Source organism: Schistocerca piceifrons, chromosome 1, assembly GCF_021461385.2.
Source record: "Schistocerca piceifrons isolate TAMUIC-IGC-003096 chromosome 1, iqSchPice1.1, whole genome shotgun sequence".
NCBI lineage: Eukaryota > Metazoa > Arthropoda > Insecta > Orthoptera > Acrididae > Schistocerca > Schistocerca piceifrons.
The window spans coordinates 194,548,827-194,570,660 of record NC_060138.1 but is presented as its reverse complement, the minus strand read 5'-3'; positions in this window follow the sequence as shown (position 1 = coordinate 194,570,660).

Sequence of the window (21,834 nt, the reverse complement as noted above, 5' to 3'; positions counted from 1 at the left end):
ATGTTAAGTCCCAAAGTGCTTAGAGCCATTTGAACCATTCGAACGAAGTCTACAGAATATTCTTCAAAGCAATCGCTAACCGTTGCTGCCCTGTGAGTCGCGTGTCGTTGTTTGGGAACATGAAGTCCATGAATAGCTGCAAATGATCTCGAAGTAGCCCAACATAACCATATCCAATGAAAGATCGGTTCAGAAGGACCAGAGGACCCGGTCTACTGCATGTAAACACAACCTACACCACAGTGTAACTTCATGGCAGATTTTAATTTTAATACAGTACTCCCTGATAATACATAACTTAGGTAGAGTTTCAGGGTCCATAATGAAAACATATGGTACGAGTGAAATTAACAAATATCTTTCACAGTTTCACCACCATCCCCAAAGATAACACTGCCAAAGAGTACTAAGCATATAATATGAGCTGAAATTTAAGTCATATCGCACGGTTTCTGCAGAAGCGACGACGCTTATTTTGAGAGTATGAATTATGCATATACCGTTAAATACTTTGAATATAACCGCACTAAAACCATCTTCATAGTTTGTTAATAAAAAACGCAATTATAAATTTTGATAATTGCTATTATTATTATTCATAAGAGTTTATTAAACTTTTGGAAATGCTATACTACTTGCAAGCTAACGCAAAGAACATTTGGAGAGGGACTTGACATCACCAGTTTTGGAAATTTGTGGTAATTCCTATGGGACCAAACTGCTGAGGTCATCGGTCCCTCGGCTTACACACTACTTAATCTAACTTAAACTAACTTACGCTAAGGACAACACAAACACCCATGCCCGAGGGAGGACTCGAACCTCCCACAGGGAGAGCCGCACGAACCGTGGCAAGGGGCCTAAGACCGCACGGCTACCCCGCGCGGCGATATCAGTATTCAAAACTCTTTACTATAAAAGCCCTAATCTTGTTTTCAGCCCTTTATGATACTTCCCAGACCTACATCAAGGAAGGCGTAGAGCCGATTTGCACTCAAACACAAGGTTTTATAAAAGTGACAAATTATATCTCACCGATATTCGTGTAAGGTAGCTGACAACTGATTATACAACTGAAGCTCGCCTCTACATTTCTTTGATTTCAAGACGAAATGACATCTCAAAAGAGGTGGTTATTACTCCAGATAAGCTTTCCCTTGCAAATGAGCTAATCTTTCGAATTTGTAAGTCGAAGGAGCTACAAATCAAAAGCTGCTGAACTCTCTCTCACTAAGTTGCAGCTTACTATTATTTATAGATCATATCATCAAAATGTAGAACGTCACTTCGATTAACATAGAAAAATACTGCTGTACAACAAGTATGAAAGGTAGCGATTGTAGGGTCCTGGCTTGCTATTAGGCACTCTACAGAATACTGCAATAGGAAGATTGGGGGCCTCGCTTCAGACTAACTGGACGGTGGTCTTAGATTAGTGAATCGACTCAAAAACAGGGAAGAAAGATTTCTTCGTTTTAGTTCTGCACGGAACCAGACCCTCTCTCTTTATGAAAATACTATAGGGGTGAATTGGCACCACTAAATCATCTGAGAAATAAGTGGCGCTCGTACTTGGTAGGCGAATTTCCTCATCGGTTCACTCGTTTTTTTTATTTCTGGAAGTTTCAAGGGAAGGGGCTCGTAGTTGTTAGCTTTCTAAAGCGGTATGGATGACAGGAGGCACAGCTGATAGTGGAACACCAGTTTCTTCTCGAAAGTGAACTGATGAAAGATCACACGATCTCCACACTGACATAGTTATTTGTATGAGATTACATGAGTTTAATTATATTTAGGATAACTTAACGAGGTCTAGCCAGACTACTGAGTTCATTACACTAAAACCAAAGACGAAGTAGTATCGTAAAGTGAAAAAAAAAATAGGTATGAAAGTGGGTTGTATACGTTCCACCACACAAATCTTGTAAGACGAGTGAAGCGCAACATGAAAGAATATGTCAACGTAGAAACTTGGCAATGTTTAAAAAAAATTCGTAACAGGGGATTAAATTTAGTTTTGTTGAAACATTCTTGGGTTTACTGAATAATCAAAACGATGGAAACAGGCATGCGGGACTGCACAACGAAAAGGGAGGCTTTTTTGTTAGACGAAAGTATGAGAGCCACTGTCTTTGTCAAGAAGTAATTCTAATACGTTATGCAATACCTTGCCCATATTTTGTTTCCTAATTGTTTGAAAGAGCACACGATTAAAAAGCAGCGAGTTTCTCTCAAAGGAAAACGCTGTTTGTTTAGAAAAGCGCTAAAGGGAACTCATCTGCATTCACAATACTGAATATCCATCATTTGAGATTCCAATATATTTTTTCACATATAATAATTTATTCTTACTTCGTAGCTTTAGTCTTTGGGTAGATGGAAAGAAGTTTTCATTGTACGAGGGGATGATCAACTCCACAATGGGGTATATATTTACGGCGAAGACGACCAGTGGTCCCTACAGTGCAGAGTCACACCTAGCTCGAACTCTTACGGGAATCGGCGAGACGTGAGTCATGAGACTAATGACCACGGCACTACATCAGTAGTATAAGTTGAGGATTTGGGTCTTAAGGAAGGCGTGTTAGGCTAATCCGTGAGTTTGTGCTGACCGCAGTGTCCGGATGGCATAGTGGTTAACGCATCTGCGTAAGATGCAGGAAACCCAGGTTCGAATCCCGGTCTGGTGCAAACTTGCCCCATTGATACAAATCACTGTCTACTGGAATCTAACGTCTTTAATTGCTTTGTGTGTTGCGAGTATTTACAGTTTTACACTTTCCTAACGCAATTACGTAGTTAGAACTTCACTAGTTCGGTTGGTTCATTTGGCAGATGGTACCTAACAACGAGGTCATCGGTCCCATCAGATTAGGGAAGCATGGGGAAGGAAATATTAGGGAATTTGCCTGCAGCGATTTCGGGAAATCACGGAAAACCGGGGCCGGCCGCTGTGGCCGTGCGGCCCTGGGCGCTTCAGTCCAGAACCGCGCTGCTGCTACGGTCGCAGGTTCGAATCCTGCCTCGGGCATGGATGTGTGTGATGTCCTTACATCTACATCTACATCCATACTCCGTAAGCCACCTGACGGTGTGTGGCGGAGGGTACCCTGAGTACCTCTATCGGTTCTCCCTTCTATTCCAGTGTCGTATTGTTCGTGGAAAGAAGGATTGTCGGTATGCTTCTGTGTTGGCTCTAATCTCTCTGATTTTATCCTCATGGTCTCTACACGAGATGTACGTAGGAGGGAGCAATATACTGCTTGACTCTTCGGTGAAGGTATGTTCTCGAAACTTTAACAAAAGCCCGTACTGAGCTACTGAGCGTCTCTCTTGCAGAGTCTTCCACTGGAGTTAATCTATCATCTCCGTAACGCTTTCGCGATTACTAAATGATCCTGTAACGGAGCGCGCTACTCTCCGTTGGATCTTCTCTATCTCTTCTATCAACCCTATCTGGTACGGATCCCACACTGCTGAGCAGTATTCAAGCAGTGGGCGAACAAGCGTACTCTAACCAATGAATCTCAGTCTGGCATCTGCTTTACCGACGATCAACTTTATATGATCATTCCATTTTAAATCACTCCTAATGCGTACTCCCAGATAATTTATGGAATTAACTGCTTCGCCGTGCGGTTCTAGGCGCTACAGTCTGGAACCGAGCGACCGCTACGGTCGCAGGTTCGAATGCTGCCTCGGGCATGGATGTGTGTGATGTCTTTAGGTTAGTTAGGTTTAATTAGTTCTAAGTTCTAGGCGACCGATGACCTCAGAAGTTAAGTCGCATAGTGCTCAGAGCCATTTTGAACCATTTTTGAATTAACTGCTTCCAGTTGCTGACCTATTTTGTAGCTAAATGATAAGGGATCTATCTTTCTATGTATTCGCAGCACATTACACTTGTCTACATTGAGATTCAATTGCCATTCCCTCCACCATGCGTCAATTCGCTGCAGATCCTCCTGCATTTCAGTACAATTTTCCATTGTTACAACCTCTCGATACACCACACCATCATCTGCAAAAAGCCTCAGTGAACTTCCGATGTCATCCACCAGGTCATTTATGTATATTGTGAATAGCAACGGTCCTGTGACACTCCCCTGCGGCACACCTGAAATCACTCTTACTTCGGGAGACTTCTCTCCATTGAGAATGACATGCTGCGTTCTGTTATCTAGGAACTCCTCAATCCAATCACACAATTGGTCTGATAGTCCATATGCTCTTACTTTGTTCATTAAACGACTGTGGGGAACTGTATCGAAAGCCTTGCGGAAGTCAAGAAACACGGCATCTACCTGTGAACCCGTGTCTATGGCCCTCTGAGTCTCGTGGACGAATAGCGCGAGCTGGGTTTCACACGACCGTCTTTTTCGAAACCCATGCTGATTCCTACAGAGTAGATTTCTAGTCTCCAGAAAAGTCATTATACTCGAACATAAAAAGTGTTCCAAAATTCTACAACTGATCGACGTTAGAGATATAGGTCTATAGTTCCGCACATCTGTTCGACGTCCCTTCTTGAAAACGGGGATGACCTGTGCCCTTTTCTAATCCTTTGGAACCCTACGCTCTTCTAGAGACCTACGGTACACCGCTGCAAGAAGGGGGGCAAGTTCCTTCGCGTACTCTGTGTAAAATCGAACTGGTATCCCATCAGGTCCAGCGGCCTTTCCTCTTTTGAGCGATGTTAATTGTTTCTCTATCCCTCTGTCGTCTATTTCGATATCTGCCATTTTGTCATCTGTGCGACAATCTAGAGAAGGAACTACAGTGCAGTCTTCCTCTGTGAAACAGCTTTGGAAGAAGACATTTAGTATTTCGGCCTTTAGTCTGTTATCTTCTGTTTCAGTACCATTTTGGTCACAGAGTGTCTGGACATTTTGTTTTGATCCACCTATCGCTTTGACATAAGACCAAAATTTCTTAGGATTTTCTGCCAAGTCATGTACATAGAACTTTACTTTCGAATTCATTGAACGCCTCTCGCATAGCCCTCCTCACACTACATTTCGCTTCACGTAATTTTTGTTTGTCTGCAAGGCTTTGGCTATGTTTATGTTTGCTGTGAAGTTCCCTTTGCTTCCGCAGCAGTTTTTTAACTCGGTTGTTGTACCACGGTGGCTCTTTTCCATCTCTTACGATCTTGCTTGGCACATACTCATCTAACGCATATTGTACGATGGTTTTGAACTTTGTCCACTGATCCTCAACACTATCTGTACTTGAGACAAAACTTTTGTGTTGAGCCGTCAGGTACTCTGTAATCTGCTTTTTGTCACTTTTGCTAAACAGAAAAATCTTCCTACCTTTTTTAATATTTCTATTTACGGCTGAAATCATCGATGCCGTAACCGCTTTATGATCGCTGATTCCCTGTTCTGCGTTAACTGTTTCAAATAGTTTGGGTCTGTTTGTCACCAGAAGGTCTAATATGTTATCACCACGAGTCGGTTCTCTGTTTAACTGCTCAAGGTAGTTTTCAGATAAAGCACTTAAAAAAATTTCACTGGATTTTTTGTCCCCGCCACCCGTTATGAACGTTTGAGTCTCCCAGTCTATATCCGGCAAATTAAAATCTCCACCCAGAACTATAACATGGTGGGGAAATCTACTCGAAATATTTTCCAAATTATCCTTCAGGTGCTCAGCCACAACAGCTGCTGAGCCCGGGGGCCTATAGAGACATCCAATTACCATGTCTGAGCCTGCTTTAACCGTGACCTTCACCAAAATCATTTCAAATTTCGGATCTCCGTCAATTTCCTTCGATACTATTGCACTTCTTATCGCTATAAACGCACCTCCCCCTTCACTGTCCAGCCTGTCTCTGCGGTATACATTCCAATCTGAGTTTAGGATTTCATTACTGTTTACGTCCGATTTCAGCCAATTTTCTGTCCCTAGTACTATGTGGGCGTTGTGACCGTTTATTAATGAGAGCAGTTCTGGGACCTTTCTATAGACGCTCCTGCAGTTTACTATTAGCTCATTAATATTGTTATTACCTGTTTCATTTTGCCTACTCCTACCTTTCCGCGTCTCAGGAGGCGTCTTGTCGGGCCTAGGGAGGGAATTCTCTAACCTAAAAAACCCCCATGTGCACTCCACACGTACTCCGCTACCCTTGTAGCCGATTCCGGCGTGTAGTGCACGCCTGACCTATTTAGGGGGACCCTACATTTCTCCACCCGATAGCGGAGGTCGAGAAATTTGCACCCCAGATCTCCGCAGAATCGTCTGAGCCTCTGGTTTAAGCCTTCCACTCGGCTCCAAACCAGAGGACCGCGATCGGTTCTGGGAACGATACTACAAATAGTTAGCTCTGATTCCACCCCGCGAGCGAGGCTTTCCGCCTTCACCAATTCCGCCAGCTGCCTGTAGGAACTGAGGATAACCTCTGAACCCAGACGGCAGGAGTCATTGGTGCCGACATGAGCAACAATTTGCAGTCGGGTGCACACAGTGCTCTCTATCGCCGCCGGCAGGGCCTCCTCCACATCTCGGATGAGACCCCCCGGCAAGCAGACAGAGTGAACACTGGCCTCCTTCCCCGACCTTTCCGCTATATCCCTAAGAATCTCCATCACCCGCCTAACGTTGCAGCTCCCAATAACTAATAAACCCCTCCCCCCGTGTGCCTTAGGTTAGTTAGGTTCAAGTAGTTCTAAGTCTAGGGGACTGATGACCTCAGATGTTAAGTCCCATAGTGCTTAGAGCCCTTTGAACTATTTTTGAACGGAAAACCTGACGCGGGTTTGAACCGTCGTTCTCCCGAATGCGAGTCCAGTGTGCTAACCACTGCGCCACCTCGCTCGGTACCTCAGTAGTTCTAGTTCGTAGTTATTGAAGTGGACCATATTTATAATTAAAATTATTCATCTTTATCGGTCTACTCTGTCATTTCTACTCAGCTGTTACAGTAAAAGTATTACGTAACAACAGTTCAGATCACAAAAAATGGCTCTGAGCAATATGGGACTTAACTTCTGGGTCATCAGTCCCCTAGAACTACTTAAACCTAACTAACCTAAGGACACCACAAAATCCATGCCCGAGGCAGGATTCGAACCTGCGACCGTAGCGGTCGCGCGGTTCCAGACTATAGTGCCTAGAACCGCGCGGCCACCCCGGCCGGCTCATAAGATCACCCTTTGAAGAGCATGATCTCTGGATGCATATAGGCCTACACCAATACTCACCAACTCGTTGTGCAGTGCCTGATAGAGATGACTTATTATTGAATCATTTAGATCTCTCCTAGCGCCAGCTGCTAGACCTTCAGAAAAAAATGAACATGTGCTGTCTGTAGGAAATTTAACGTATTCAAATTTTATAGAGGATACGGTTTCGTTAAAAACCATAGTTTTCGAATTATTCAAGAAAAACATACAAAAGGTGCCTTCAAACGCGTCTTTCTAACGCGAAATTCGAGTGTCTGCCAGTTCAGATTTTTCGGCGTTTGTTACAGTCTCACGACAATAAAAACGCGTTATACGAGCGGTTGTGGTTCCCACACGCTGCAGCAGTACAAAGGTATGGAACTCACACGTGTTCTGTGTGTAATTGTTTTTATAGCCAACCTTCAGTTTCCCAGTATCTCGCCTATAAACCATAGCCCGGTACTCGCAGAGTCGCTGATGGAAGGAACAGTGCCGGGCGCTGAAAAGAGAAGAGTGCACAGACAGAGCCGCACAAAGTGCCGTACGCACCAGAAGTTTACAAACGTTCGTCGACAATCGGCGCCCTGCCAGTCGGAGTTCAGAATGGGATCAGAAGCCGTAGTAGCGCAAGACAAGGCGGCTTTAACCTTGGGGCCGCCTCAGCGCACATGTCGCAATATTCACGCATTATTGTGAAACTGAGTACACAAGCGCACAGTCGTCTGCACGATCTATAAACAGCTAAAACAGAAATACGGTCATCGTGCCCCATTGCAGGTTGCCTGACTAACGGCTTTCAGGGTAAACAAAATTTTGATTCTCAGTGTGTTATGTAATTACTGACCGAATTTTAAAAATTTAAAATACTGTCACAGTGTACTCATTAAGAAGTGTAACCTTACGTAAAGGTTCAACACAATAAGACAAGTATTAAGTAATTCAGCCAATGTAACAATGGCACTCAAATTACCTACACCTTAGTCATACACTGCTTGAGTATGTGCCGGCCTGGGTGGCCGTGCGGTTCTAGGCGCTTCAGTCTGGAACCGTGTGACCGCTACGGTCGCAGGTTCGAACCTTGCCTCGGGAATGGATGTGTGTGCTGTCCTTAGGTTAGTTAGGTTTACGTAGTTCTAAGTTCTAGGGGACTGATGACCTCAGCAGGTAAGTCCCATAGCGTTCAGAGCCATTTGCTTGAGTATGAGATCAATTAGCAATTTCCAAAAATCTTTACACGTAATTTCAAACATTTTCGGAACGTTACGTCGCTGACACTCAATGCATCTTAATGAAAGCAAAAAGAGTTGGTCACTTACTACGTTTTCGCTATTCATGCAGCAAAATTTCAGCATCATAATATACCAATTGATGGTGGAGAAAGGAAAGAATAAGGAAGGAAAAGAAAGGAAAGGAAAGGAAATTACTGATGCGAGCTGCATAAGCACATTACACGGTATCAGCGGCAACCAGTGAAAATGTGTACCAGACCGGAATTTGAACCCAAGCGCGTTAACCACTGTGCCATACGGGCCACAGTGTTGTCGCAACTGCAAGCACTATCTCGGCACACTTTACGGCCGATCCATATTCCCACCGAGCGCCACCTATCCCCAGTCCCTCTCCATTACCTGTATGCTCGCTAGTCTGAGATTCCCGCAGAAGGTCGGATGTACTTGTGCATCCGTACTGAAGAGGGTGGATTCGTTGCCCATCTAGGCGAATCAGTTATATGAATGCGTGGTGTCTTTTCTTTCGGACGTGTCCAAAAGAACAGACTCCAAAAGAACAGACACTACGCATCCACATAATTTCAGCATCCAGCATGACGTTTTAATGTACTGTCTCTTTGTTGCTAAGTCTCTAGAGAAACATTTTATAAACAGTATCAAAATTATCTGTATAAAATTAAATCAATGTACGACACACGGATGACACACTTGGTAAAACAACACAGTACTGTCGGTTGGCGTAATTTTCTGGGTCAATGCAGCTAACAACAAAAAGAATTGTATATTCTACGAAAACATACTGTAAGAATATTAGGTCAAGATGAATTTTAATAGCCTGCAGAAGTCTCTTAGGGGTCCTAGGGTTTCTTGTAGTTCCATACCCATACATTCATACTCTAAAGCTGGTAATGGTTAGTAAGAAAACTGAATTTGTGATGAACTCTGCAACTTAGAGCCACAGTACTACAAATAAAAAAGAAATGGTTCAAATGGCTCTGAGCACTATGGGACTTAACATCTGAGGTCATCAGTCCCCTAGAACTTAGAACTCCTTAAACCTAACTAACCTAAGGGCATCACACACATCCATGCCCGAGACAGGATTCGAACCAGCGACCGTAGCGGTCGCGCGGATCGAGACTGGAGCGCCTAGAACCGCTCGGCCATTGCGGCCGGCCCAAAAACAATTTCTATACAGGCTTTTCATCTCTACCCATGTTTCAGAATGGAGTGTTATATTGTGGTACAGAAAGTTTCTAACAGTTCACCGACAGACGGTAGTGTGAAACAAAATCTGCAGAGATTTAAAAACAAAGTAAAAAAATACTATTTTTGCTAGTCTTCCCATAAATTTTCATTATACAATGTTTGCACTTGGGGTGGTAAAACCATAGCTCTAAAACCAATGTCAAAAAGATTATGATTTTGCCAGCACGATGACAACTGTGTACTGTTCCTTTACTGTTTTGTTTGAAGTATTACACAGAAAGCAAAAGTTGTGTAGCAGAAAAGTAGTAGCACAGACATTTTTCAAAATGTCTGTGTCTCTCCTAATATGCATAACAAAGTAATTTAAAAAGACACTGTTTGATCAAAAGTACTCAGACGCATATTAGTACACATTAACATGATATGTGGCCATCTTTCACCCTTATGATGGCTTGATGTGTGCTGGCATAAGCTGTCGCCAGCACACCGGTCGGCAAAGATGAAGCGCGAAGATCGGTTAGAAGACGCTGGATCAAGCGAGCCTATCAGAAGAGACCCAGAGACACACCCACAAGCAACACGCCGCCAACGCCCTGTCGGCAGCAAGTATTTAGGCCACCGCCATTGACCGGAAGGCCTCACTGAAACCCACCGTTTGGCGTCTGTCTGTTTATCGCAGAAGGGGTTTAGTTCGTCACAGGCTACGACAGTACATTGCGACCAGATTAGTAACAATAGCAGGACCAGAATTGGACTTTACTAGCAGTGAGAAACTAAAGTTTGTAATAGCAAGATTACCGATACAGATATACCGATACAGATGATACATCAGTCTGCAAGAGGAATATTACTGATGAGCTTATACGACAAAACATGGACTCTATTCAAGTTAAGTAAATGTTTCCAGTTCATATAAATAAAGAACCGTATTAATCCGCGTCTGCATTTGTGTTATAGAAAGAGGATACTAGCCACTCATGAGAAAATCCTCTACCATGCATCCTTGCAGTACAAGATTCTACGCCAGCAGTAAACGGCTCAAGATTAATGCTGAGCACCCCACATTGCATACGTATTTAAGAGCGTTACGGAACTAGTAAGTGGAAGGGACAGGAGGAAGTGGGCGTGACATTCTTTTGAAAAACTATTTATTACAATTTTGAAAACAGGAAACATTTTAAAAACCCAAGATCACCAGTAAGACAAATAGTTAATACAATACTTGACACAACAAATGATACACAGTTTCTTGTGGACTAAGTGTCTGTCGAGGAATGGTGGCTGTTCTTCCTCAGCCGGCCGTTGTGGCCGAACGGTTCTAGGCACTTCAGTCCGGAACCGCGCTGCTGCTACGGTCACAGGTTCGAGTCCTGCCTCGGGCATGGATGTGTGTGCTGTCCTTAGGTTAGTTAGGTTTAAGTGGTTCTAAGTTCTAGGGGACTGATGACCTCAGATGTTAAGTCCCATAGTGTTCAGAGCCATTTTTTTTGTTCTTCCTCAAAAGATGGATCCAGAGGAGGTAGTCTTGTACACAGAGAAACGGAGTGATGTCAACTTTATAACTCGTTCCAAAGATGTTCCATGGGGTTCAGGTGGGGACTCTGGACAGACCAGTCCGCTTCAGGAAAGTAATTGTCCACATACCATTGCCTGAGAGATGTTGGTCAGTGACAGGGTGCGCTGTCATGCTGATACAACCATCGTCTCCGAATTCATAGTTTACTGGACGCAGTACAAGGTGCCGTAAAATGTGTTCGTACCTTACGAATTTGATGGTGATGATTATGATTTTGGTTTGTGGGGCGCTCGACGGCGTGGTTATCAGCGCCCGTACAAATTCTCAAACTTTTCGCAGTCCAGTCTCGCCTTTTCCTGAATGATGATGAAGACAACACAAACAGCTAGTCCCCGGAGAAAATCGCCGACCCGACCGGCAATCAGAGCCGGGACATCATAATCCAGAGGCAGTAATGCTAACCATAGACCACGAATTGCGGACCCAAATTTAGTATTTGCTTAAACAGTACAAGGGGACCACACTCTAACCACGAGAAACACAGCCATAACGCAACACCGGCTCCTCTGTACACCAATACTGGCACTACACGTGTTCGGAGGTAACGTTCTTCAGGCATTCGCAAAAATGAGGTCCTTCCAATGAGCTGGCACACTATGTAGCGTCATTCATCACCCTAAATCACTAATATCCATTCATCCACCGTTCGGAGGCATCGCTTTACATGCCATCTCAAGCGTCGCATACGACTACAAACGGTGTATGGCTTATGAGCTGCCGGCCGGTGTGGCCGTGCGGTTAAGGGCGCTTCATTCTGGAACCGCGTGACCACTGCGGTCGCGGGTTCGAGTCCTGCCTCGGGCATGGATGTGTGTGATGTCCTTGGGTTGGTTGGGTTTGGGTAGTTCTAAGTTCTAGGGGACTGATGACCTCAGAAGTTGAGTCCCATAGTGCTCAGAGCCATTTTGCTTATGAGCTGGTCTCCCATTGTACCTCATAACTCTTCATGCACAGTGTACTAATTGGACTGCTGGCAGCAGTTTGAAAATCACGAGTGATTTCTTTCAAAGATTTCGCGCGATTGTTTACAATCAACCTCCGCAATGATCGATGGTTCCTGTCCATCAGGACATGAGGTCTGCTCTGTCTTGGTTTAGTTGTTGATGTTTCTTCGCGTTTTCACTTCACAATCACTTCACCAGCAGTCGACGTCGGTAGCTCTAGAAGCGTCGAAATATCCGTGATGGATTTGTTACTAATGTGACATCCAACGACTAGTGCACGTTCGAAGTCGCTGAACCCTCCTGACCGACCCATTCGGCTGTTAATATTTCTCAATTGACAACACAATAATCCCTGCCTCCTCTTCTACTGGCGGGTCCACATCTCGTGACAGTTATTGGTAAATTTCACATTAGAAAGAGGTGTCCGGATATTTCTGGTCAGACACTGTAATACTGTTGTATTGTATTGTATTGTATGTTAACTGGGACCTAGAAACGACGGAGAGGCTCCGTCCACGCCGCAGCCGCAGTGGTCCACAACCCAACGACGACTACCGCAGTCCCCTTCACCCCTCCGCCGCCCGACACCGAACCCGGGGTTATTGTACGATTCGACCCCCGGTGGACCCCCCCAGGGAACGTCTCGCACCAGATGAGTGTAACCCCTATGTTTGTGTGGTAGAGTAATGTTGGTGTACGCGTACGTGGATAACTTGTTTGCGCAGCAACTGCCGACATAGTGTAGCTGAGGCGGAATAAGGGGAACCAACCCGGATTCGCCGAGGCAGGCGGAAAACCGCCTAAAAACCATCCACAGACTAGCCAGCTCACCGGACCTCGACACAAGCCTGCCGGGCGGATTCGTGCCGGGGCACAGCCGCTCCTTCCCACTTAGGAAAGCCGTGCGTTAGACAGCACGGTTAGCCGGGCGGGTATACTGTTGCTTACCAGAATCACTGGATCAACAGTAGCCATAATTACTTAGTTGCCTATGATGTATCCTACTTAGTTGTCAAACATGGAGTGTCTAGGAAACTAGCTTCTCGGATCGCTAGACAACAATTGAAGCAAATCGTATTAAAGAGTTTTATTACGAAATGAATCAATAACAATATTTGAGAAATACATAGATGTGTCGCAAGCAAAGGGCGACATGCTATATAATCAGTGTCCTTCTGTACAACGATTCCAATACAAGTGAAGTAATACAGTGAATGCTTCTATCCAGGTCGTTCGTCTCGACGCTTCTGTGGAAGTGTGCCGCGGCCAGTCGACTCGGCGCTTACGCCCTCTTCGCGTAGAGGACGCTGTCGGCGCGTTGTCGTCCAGGAGAGGGGTCAGTCAGCATGCAATTGGCTGACGGCTTCTTCACAGCCCCCTGCTGTCCCGTTTGGAACTGCCGCTCCGGCGCTTGACTTTACGCCGTAACAGCCTAATTTACTGAAGTTGCCTGCGGTGGTTGGTTCTAATGTATCACTTAACTAGTTCCTCATCCCTGAATGATCTCCTTCATGTTGGGATTTACGAAACACTGTATGTCAGTGCTCGATCGTATTTCCCATATAAAGCGAAGACGCAGCTCACCACACATTTAAACTAAAATAAATAGTTAAAAATGGTTGGCTAGACAAGTCTTCGCTTCATGTGGGTAATACGATCGAGCACTGACGTACAGTATTTCGTAAATCCCACCATGAAGGATACCATTCAAGGATGAGGAACGAGTTAAGTGATACATTAGAAGCAACCACTGCAGGTGAATATATATATATATATATATATATATATATATATATATATATATATATATATATATATATATATATAATGACATGTTCGAAAGAACAGATACCTTGTTAGAACCAGCGGCAATGTAACTAATCATTCAAAGATGTTAATGACTTTAGCCGCGTTTAGGAATTGAAATGCATCAATGGTAAAAGGTGAAATCTTGTGCTGGACCGGGACTTGAAAACGAATTTCCCGCTTTAGGCGAGCGGTCGCATTAACCACCTCAGCCATCCGAGCACGCTTCCCAAATTCCGAGCCGGCCGCGGTGGCCGTGTGGTTCTGGCGCTGCAGTCCGGAACCGCGGGACTGCTGCGGTCGCAGGTTCGAATCCTGTCTTGGGCATGGGTGTGTGTGATGTCCTTAGCTTAGTTAGGTTTAAGTAGTTCTAAGTTCTAGGGGACTTATGACCTAAGATGTTGAGTCCCATAGTGCTCAGAGCCATTTGAACCATTTGAACCCAAAAAATCCGAGCCTGTTACTGACCTAGCAACACCTACCCATGAACCACCTCCTGACAGTCCCTGATTCCTGTAAGGCGAAAGAAATCGGGCATGGTGTACATCGGCACTAAAAGAAAGGATCGTGGTCGTCACCACTATATGTATGAGTGTGTGGTGTCCGTTCTTTCAGACATGCTGGTTGAGTCGGAAGGGAAGTGTTCTCGGATGGCGGTTAAAGTGACTGCTCAAACTCCGGGTTCGAGTACCGTTCCGGCCAAATTTTACTTGTTACCATTGATACATTTCAATGCCCAAATGCTGCTAGTTTCATTAAAACCTTTGAACGTTTAATTAGTTGTTTGATGTGTTCAGACGCAATAAGTCAATATCTTTGGCTTTCAGAGGGAAAGAGCGCTGTTGATCGATTGCCGGCCGTTGTGGCCGAGCGGTTCTAGGCGTTTCAGTCCGGAACCGCGCGACTGCTACGGTCGCAGGTTCGAATCCTGCCTCGGACATGAATGTGTGTGATGTCCTTAGGTTAGTTATGTTCAAGTAGTTCCAAGTTCTAGGTGACTGATGACCTCAGCAGTTAAGTCCCATAGTGCTCAGAGCCATTTGTTGATCGATTTTAGAATGAATTTTTCACTTGGCAGCAGGGTATGCGCTGTTATGAAACTGTTTAGCAGATTAAAAATATGGGCCAGGCCGGCACACAAACACACAAGATTTCAAAAAAATGGCTCTGAGCACTATGGGACTCAACTGCTGTGGTCATAAGTCCCCTAGAACTTAGAACTACTTAAACCTAACTAAACTAAGGACACCACACACATCCATACCCAAGGCAGGATTCGAACCTTCGACCGTAGCGGTCGTGCGGTTCCAGACCGTAGCGCCTTTAACCGCTCGGCCACTCCGGCCGGCACACACAAGATTTCCTTTTGCACTTAGAAGCCAGGAGATGAGGAGCAGTAAAGCTGGGAGAGCAGGTCGTGAGTCGTGTTTGGATAGCTCAGTCGGTAAGGGCACTGCCGCTGAAAGCTAAGGCTATGGGTTCGAGCCCCAGTCTAGCACACAGTCTCATTCCGAAGTACAAATTATTATTCTACAATTACAATTTAATACATTTACGACCATCGAAAAATAAATATTGACAACACAATATTTCCGACGTCCATCCTCGGAGGTTCCACTGATTGAAAGGTCTCGTTGTGATTGGGCTTTATTAAGAGGTCATTCGGCTCCATTCCGTAGACAAACGTCGCCGTCCGCGTGCACCCACAAGGCGAATAACTGAGCTCTGTATCGCTATACGTTCGTTAATGTCAAGAAAATGAAATCTTATGGGCCAATTAAAGCCAACTGCTTGAGCGCAGCCAGCATTTACAACGCGGCGATAAAATTTATAGCTACTCTCAGCCGAAACCGCGCCGGTAAATTTCGCTTTACCGCTGTACGAAATCTGCCGACTGTGGCGCGGGGACACGCGTTCCCCCCCTGGTACCTCGCTTATTAATGTCTAGCGCAATGTCGGTAGCTGCCGGCCGGTGGCGAGGGCGTTTCGTAAATTTCCTTCCAGGATTAGAAGGGCGCGCAAATGGCTACGATGCCGGTTATCCAGAGCTCACACCAAATCGAAATGCCTAAATTTTTTGGCAAGAAAGAGAAAATGCATCACATACACTGACAGAAGAAACTGCAACACCGAAAATTAATTAATGTAGAATAATGAAACTTTGGGAGTACATTTGTGTAGGTACCATATTTAAGGGATTAATTTTGGAAGATGACAGATTATTGCAAGGGTGTGTTAAGAAATTGCAAATGTGAAATGCTGGTACATTAATAAACGGTGTATCCGTCAGAATGTTGAATGCAAGCTTGCATACGTGCATGTCTTGTGTTGTACAGGTGCCGGATATTAGTTTGTGGGATTGAGTTCCGTGCCTGCTGCACTTGTTCAAATGGTTCAAATGGCTCTGAGCACTGTGGGACTTAACAGCGGAGGTCATCAGTTCCCTAGAACTTAGAACTACTTAAACCTAAATAACCTAAGGACATCACACACATCCATACCCGAGGCACGATTCGAACCAGGGACCGTAGCGGTCGCGCGGTTCCAGACTGTAGCGCCTAGAACCGCTCGGCCACTACGGCCGGCCTATTGCATTTGGTCAATCAATACAGGAGCGGTGAATTCTGGTTGTGGATGACGCGGGAGTAGTCCTCCCATATGTTCACTACTGGAGACAGCAGGTAGGTTTTAAAAAAATGGTTCAAATGGCTCTGAGCACTATGCGACTTAACTTCTGAGATCATCAGTCGTCTAGAACTTAGAACTAATTAAACCTAACTAACCTAAGGACATCACACACATCCATGCCCGAGGCAGGATTCGAACCTGCGACCGTAGCAGTCGCACGGTTCCGGACTGCGAGCCTAGAACCGCGAGACCACCGCGGCCGGCCAGGTAGGTTTACAAGAGCGTTATGTGGACGAGCGTTATCTTGTTGGAAAACACCCCATGGAATTCTGTCCATGAATGGTAGCATAACACGTCGATTCACGACACTGACGTGCCAATTTGCAGTCAGGTGCGTGGGATAACCATGAGAGAGCTCCTTCTGTCATACGAAATCGCACCCCAGCTGTAAGCCCACTGTGTCTAGCAAGCAGACAGGTTGACTGCCGGCCTTCAACTGCCCTCCTAATCAACGCACTGCCATCACTGGCACCGAGACAAAACCAGCTTTCATCATGAAACACAACAGATCTGCATCCTGCCCTCCACTGAGCTCTCGCTTGACACCAGTCAAGTCGTAAATGGCGGAGGTATGGGGTCAGTGAAATGCACGCTACACGGCGTCTGGTTCGGAGTTATCGTTGATGTAAACGATTTGTAACAGTTCGTTGTGTTACTGTAGTGCCACGTGCTATTCAAACTTTTACTTACGATGCCCCAGTGTCTTACACGCCGAACGCCACTGTCTTCCCTCCTGGTAGCGTCACGTTCATGACCGCTACAGCGTGTATTGAAAGAAAACCTGATTTGCATCCTCTACTAGCGTCACTATTATCTTACTGTCGCGAAATTGTATCAGATATCATATTTCAGATATAGAAACACGCCTACCAACTTTAGTTTATATCGCACAACTCCTTTTTGGTGCTGAGATGTTTTTCCATCAGTGTATTAATCTGGATCTGGTTCAGCAATTGTTGGTCGCACGAATAATTCGTTCTGTGGGGAAACCTGCAGCTGAAGAACAATATTGCTATGAAGAACAGAATGATAATCCTTTCTTATAAGGTTTAAGAAGTGAACTGAACAAATAGACAAGCACAGAGCGAATTGATTTCGTCTTGTACCTTTATCCCTCTACTAGGAAACTGCACTAAAAAGTTTCACAAGCTGCAGCATGGTCGCTAATTGAGCACTGTCCCGAATATAGAATAAATTTCCTTTACTTCACGTCTATGATCACAGATTTTTTTGTCATCAAACTACCGGTGTCTGTCTACAAAGACCATCTCAAGATCTGCTTCATAAAAACAAGTCCTAATACACTGGAGCCATAGTGGCATCGTTAAATGCTAATTACAAAATCATATGAACTCTCTCTCTCTCTCTCTCTCTCTCTCTCTCTCTCTCTCTCTCACACACACACACACACACACACACACAAGTCTGAGATCAACAGTGTTTTACATAGTCTAGCAAATAGTCCATATACTTTTTAAAACGAGGTACTATATTTCATGCCATGGATTGTAACACTTTTGTGACATCCATTCGATTAATTCGTTAGCTTCTGAATTAATTCAACTGTCGACCTATTAAACGCGAATCGTACGTGAAGAATTGCATCCAACAGAAAAGAATGGAAATCGGCGTATGGCGCCATTTGCCGGGAGGCCCCTATTCGGGGAAGTGCGGCCGTCAAGTGCAAGTCTTATTTCATTCGACGCCACATTGGGCGACTTGCGAGCTGGTGATGAATAAATGATGATGAGGACAACTCAACACGTACCCGAGGGGAGAAAATCTCCAACCCGGCCGGGAATCGAACCCGCACCCGCTTGCGTGGGAGTACGTTACCACCCAGCTAAGCAAGCGGACCATCCAACAGAATAAACGTACCACAGTGTTCATTTTGTCTAGAGAACAAAATTGTCATACTGTTTCTGATTTCATGTTCGGTGATGGCAGAGCAATTCTTTCACTACCACAGAGTTTCTCTGCTTGAAGTGATTTCGTAACGCAAGCGGATTCCAAATTTTTCTTTTATCGACGACTCTAATTTTTATCCAAATCGTTTCAGTGATCTGAAAAACTTATTGGTCCTTTAACAATTTTTATGAGAAGCCTATTTGTATTCATGCTGCTTTCACCGCATTGTTATACAAATTCATCGATTCCCCCCGGGGTGGCCGAGCGGTTCTAGGCGCTATAGTCTTGAAGAGCGCGACCGCTGCTTCGCCGGTTCGAATCCCGCCTCGTTCTGCGGACTGATTGCCTCAGAAGTTAAGTCCCATAGTGCTCAGAGCCATTTTCACATTCATCATATCTTACAGATAACATTTCCTCCTTTTAGCAAATAGACGCCATTAGGATTCTACGAGGAAAAAAAAATGATATAAGAGTAACTCCATCCTCTGCGCTCGTTGGTAGCACACCGCGTGTTATACTCGTCCACCGCGGTGCTCGGAGTCACAGCACCAAGTTACGACACCTGAAGATGGGCGTATAAGTGCCCGAGACCGGTCGTATTCCCAATATAAGAATCTTACAACTGTGGCGGTATTTCGGTATTTTCAACCTCTGGTAACGTAAGATAATTAGAATTCTATCAGTTACGTTATAGCGTGGGGTAACTACAAACACAAAAATATCGTTACCCAAATGGACGTTACATGTTAAAAACCGATTTTGAGGTTGATAATGTCAATACAATCACGGTCACTTTTCGTGAACTACGATAAGCGAGAACTGACAATTTGCGGACGGATTACGGGCAACTTATACCTACGCGAACCGACGTTTATTCACACTCTCAGTTGGCCTTTACAGTATCGTGTTGCATTACTACAACGTCTTCATTCATTTTTTTTTACTTTGTATTTTTTCTGCGTATCTGCAATGAATTAGTGTCTGTAGCTATAGCGAATGACCAGTCAGGTAAGTTCCCAATTAAGATCTGCCGTTTATCGTGAATAAGAATACATCACAGAGATATCGGATAGTCACTGCTCTTCAGCAAGATAGGGCTGAAGCCTTATAGTTTATTGCAATTATTAAAAGAGACAGTCCCATAAATGTCCCAAGTTTCCGCGATTGCCACGCAAGATACAGTATTTGCAAAACGCAGAAAATGAACCAACAGTAGGTTTCATACATTTCAAATCTATCGCTGACAAACGAAGTCTCGAGTTTCTTTTGACCAAGTTAGTATCTCGTAAGCAATCTTGAAGATTTCTGCCATACGTACATATTTTGTTCTTTCATCGGACGCTACCGCATAGTTTTGGTGGTACTCTCTTAATGTAGCTTATCTGTACAGCTAGCCTATTAGTATTTTATCGAGACGCACTCATTTTTGGTAAGAACGTAATGTAATTAGAAGATTAACACCCTATTAAATTATTACTGTGAATTTCAATATGATCTGTAAAGAATAGGAAGCAGTAAAGGCATGTTTAGAATGCGCACAACGACAGAAGTGGGGTTTGAACGCGCCACTTCCGTTTTACTGGGCATTGCCGATACCGTAAGAAATCCGAGTTCCTCGCCTCAAAGACACGTAGATAACCGGGAAATGAAACTATAAATATTGCTGTCTGCGTCTTTTTATAGCGTACGTTCGATCCGGTAAGTGCTGACCACCTTAAGTGTTTGAAAAGTTATGTATCACCAGGCGTGGCACGTAAAGAAAAATTACCCCTCGCATTCCAAAGGAATTAATTTTTATTACGGAAATGCACTTAGGAGCCTGGGCAATAATTTGAAGCACAATGCAATTGTGATCGTAGCTGTAGCTACGGCAGCTAACATACTCTTCAACTCCAACTGGCGACCTACAAGGCACTTTGTCCGGATTACGCAAAAGTTTCTGTAACCGGGAGGTCGAGAGCATTAATATGGGTACCGTGCAGAGTTACCGTACGGCTCCCTGCAGTGAACAGACCGTCCTTTTCTTTAAGCTTAAAGGATTATTCACTGTAAAATGCAAGGTTTCTATTTTATTTCATTTTTTCCCACTACAAGTCAGCTAATACCGAGGCGTCGTACTGTATGGTCCTTTCTTCTTAATAGATTCTTATTTAATACGAACTCTGTGTCCACAAAAAGCTGATGATTGTACTTACAAATTAGGTGTCTTTTATAAAGGTATTACAACGTAGTTCGTAAAATTTTAGAGAGCGTTAAAGGGAAATGGGTGTTCGTATGCCACATTACAGAACCGTTTTGCATGACAGAAACATTGGGGATGAAGAATAACCTCGCTGAAAACCTTGTTGCGGTCATCCAGTATGCCCGTATGCAGTACAGAACACGTTCATAAATTAAATAGAAAGAAAACCCTCATACCAGACAAGAGATATAATAATAATATTTATATAAGCAAGTCGAATGTATACTATAGGAAGTATTGAAAGAAAGTAGCAGAAGAAGATATTCCATTAAAAATATGTGATATTATGTATCTTGCTGTACAGCGTAACTGGAATATCTGTGTGACGTTCCAAACGCCGCGCATAAGGAAAAGGGATTCTGCCTGGGCTCATTCCTCTTGATTATAGAAATGTAGGATCAAGTGTTTTTGGATAGTCCTTGGGCTAGGTACCACATTTATACCGAAGAGAAGGGCTGTCTTACTGTAACTATCCTACAGTACAGGGCAAAGTTTGAATATTTCACACTTCTTCCATTCTAGGCAAATGAAGCAAATCGGTTGGTTCTTTTCGCGTTATATATGGTCTACTGTGCGACTTAAGGGACTTAAGGAGACCCGATTTAGTTCATCAGCGGTTCCTGAGACACCCCGAAAAACTTGGTTTTTTGGTACCAAAACCGAGGCGCAGATTTCGAGACAGCTTGTAAGCAGGCTGTTTAGGTTTTTATGTTGGTAACGTCACCTAGCGCTCTGTATGAAAATCACTGGCTGTGCTGTGTGCAGTCTGTGGCTAGTTGGCATTGTTGGAATACTCGCTATTGTAGTGTTGGGCAGTTGGATGTGAACAGCGCGTCGCGTTGCGCAGTTGGAGGTGAGGCGCCAGCAGTGGTGGATGTGGGGAGAGAGATGCCAGAATTTTGAGAACGGACGATCTGGACGTGTGTCCATCAGAAAGAGTAAATTTGTAATACTGGATATCATGAACTGATATATATATATATATATATATATATATATATATATATACACATCGTTTGTTCTCTATCAAAATCTTTCATTTGCTAAGTATGCCTATCAGTAG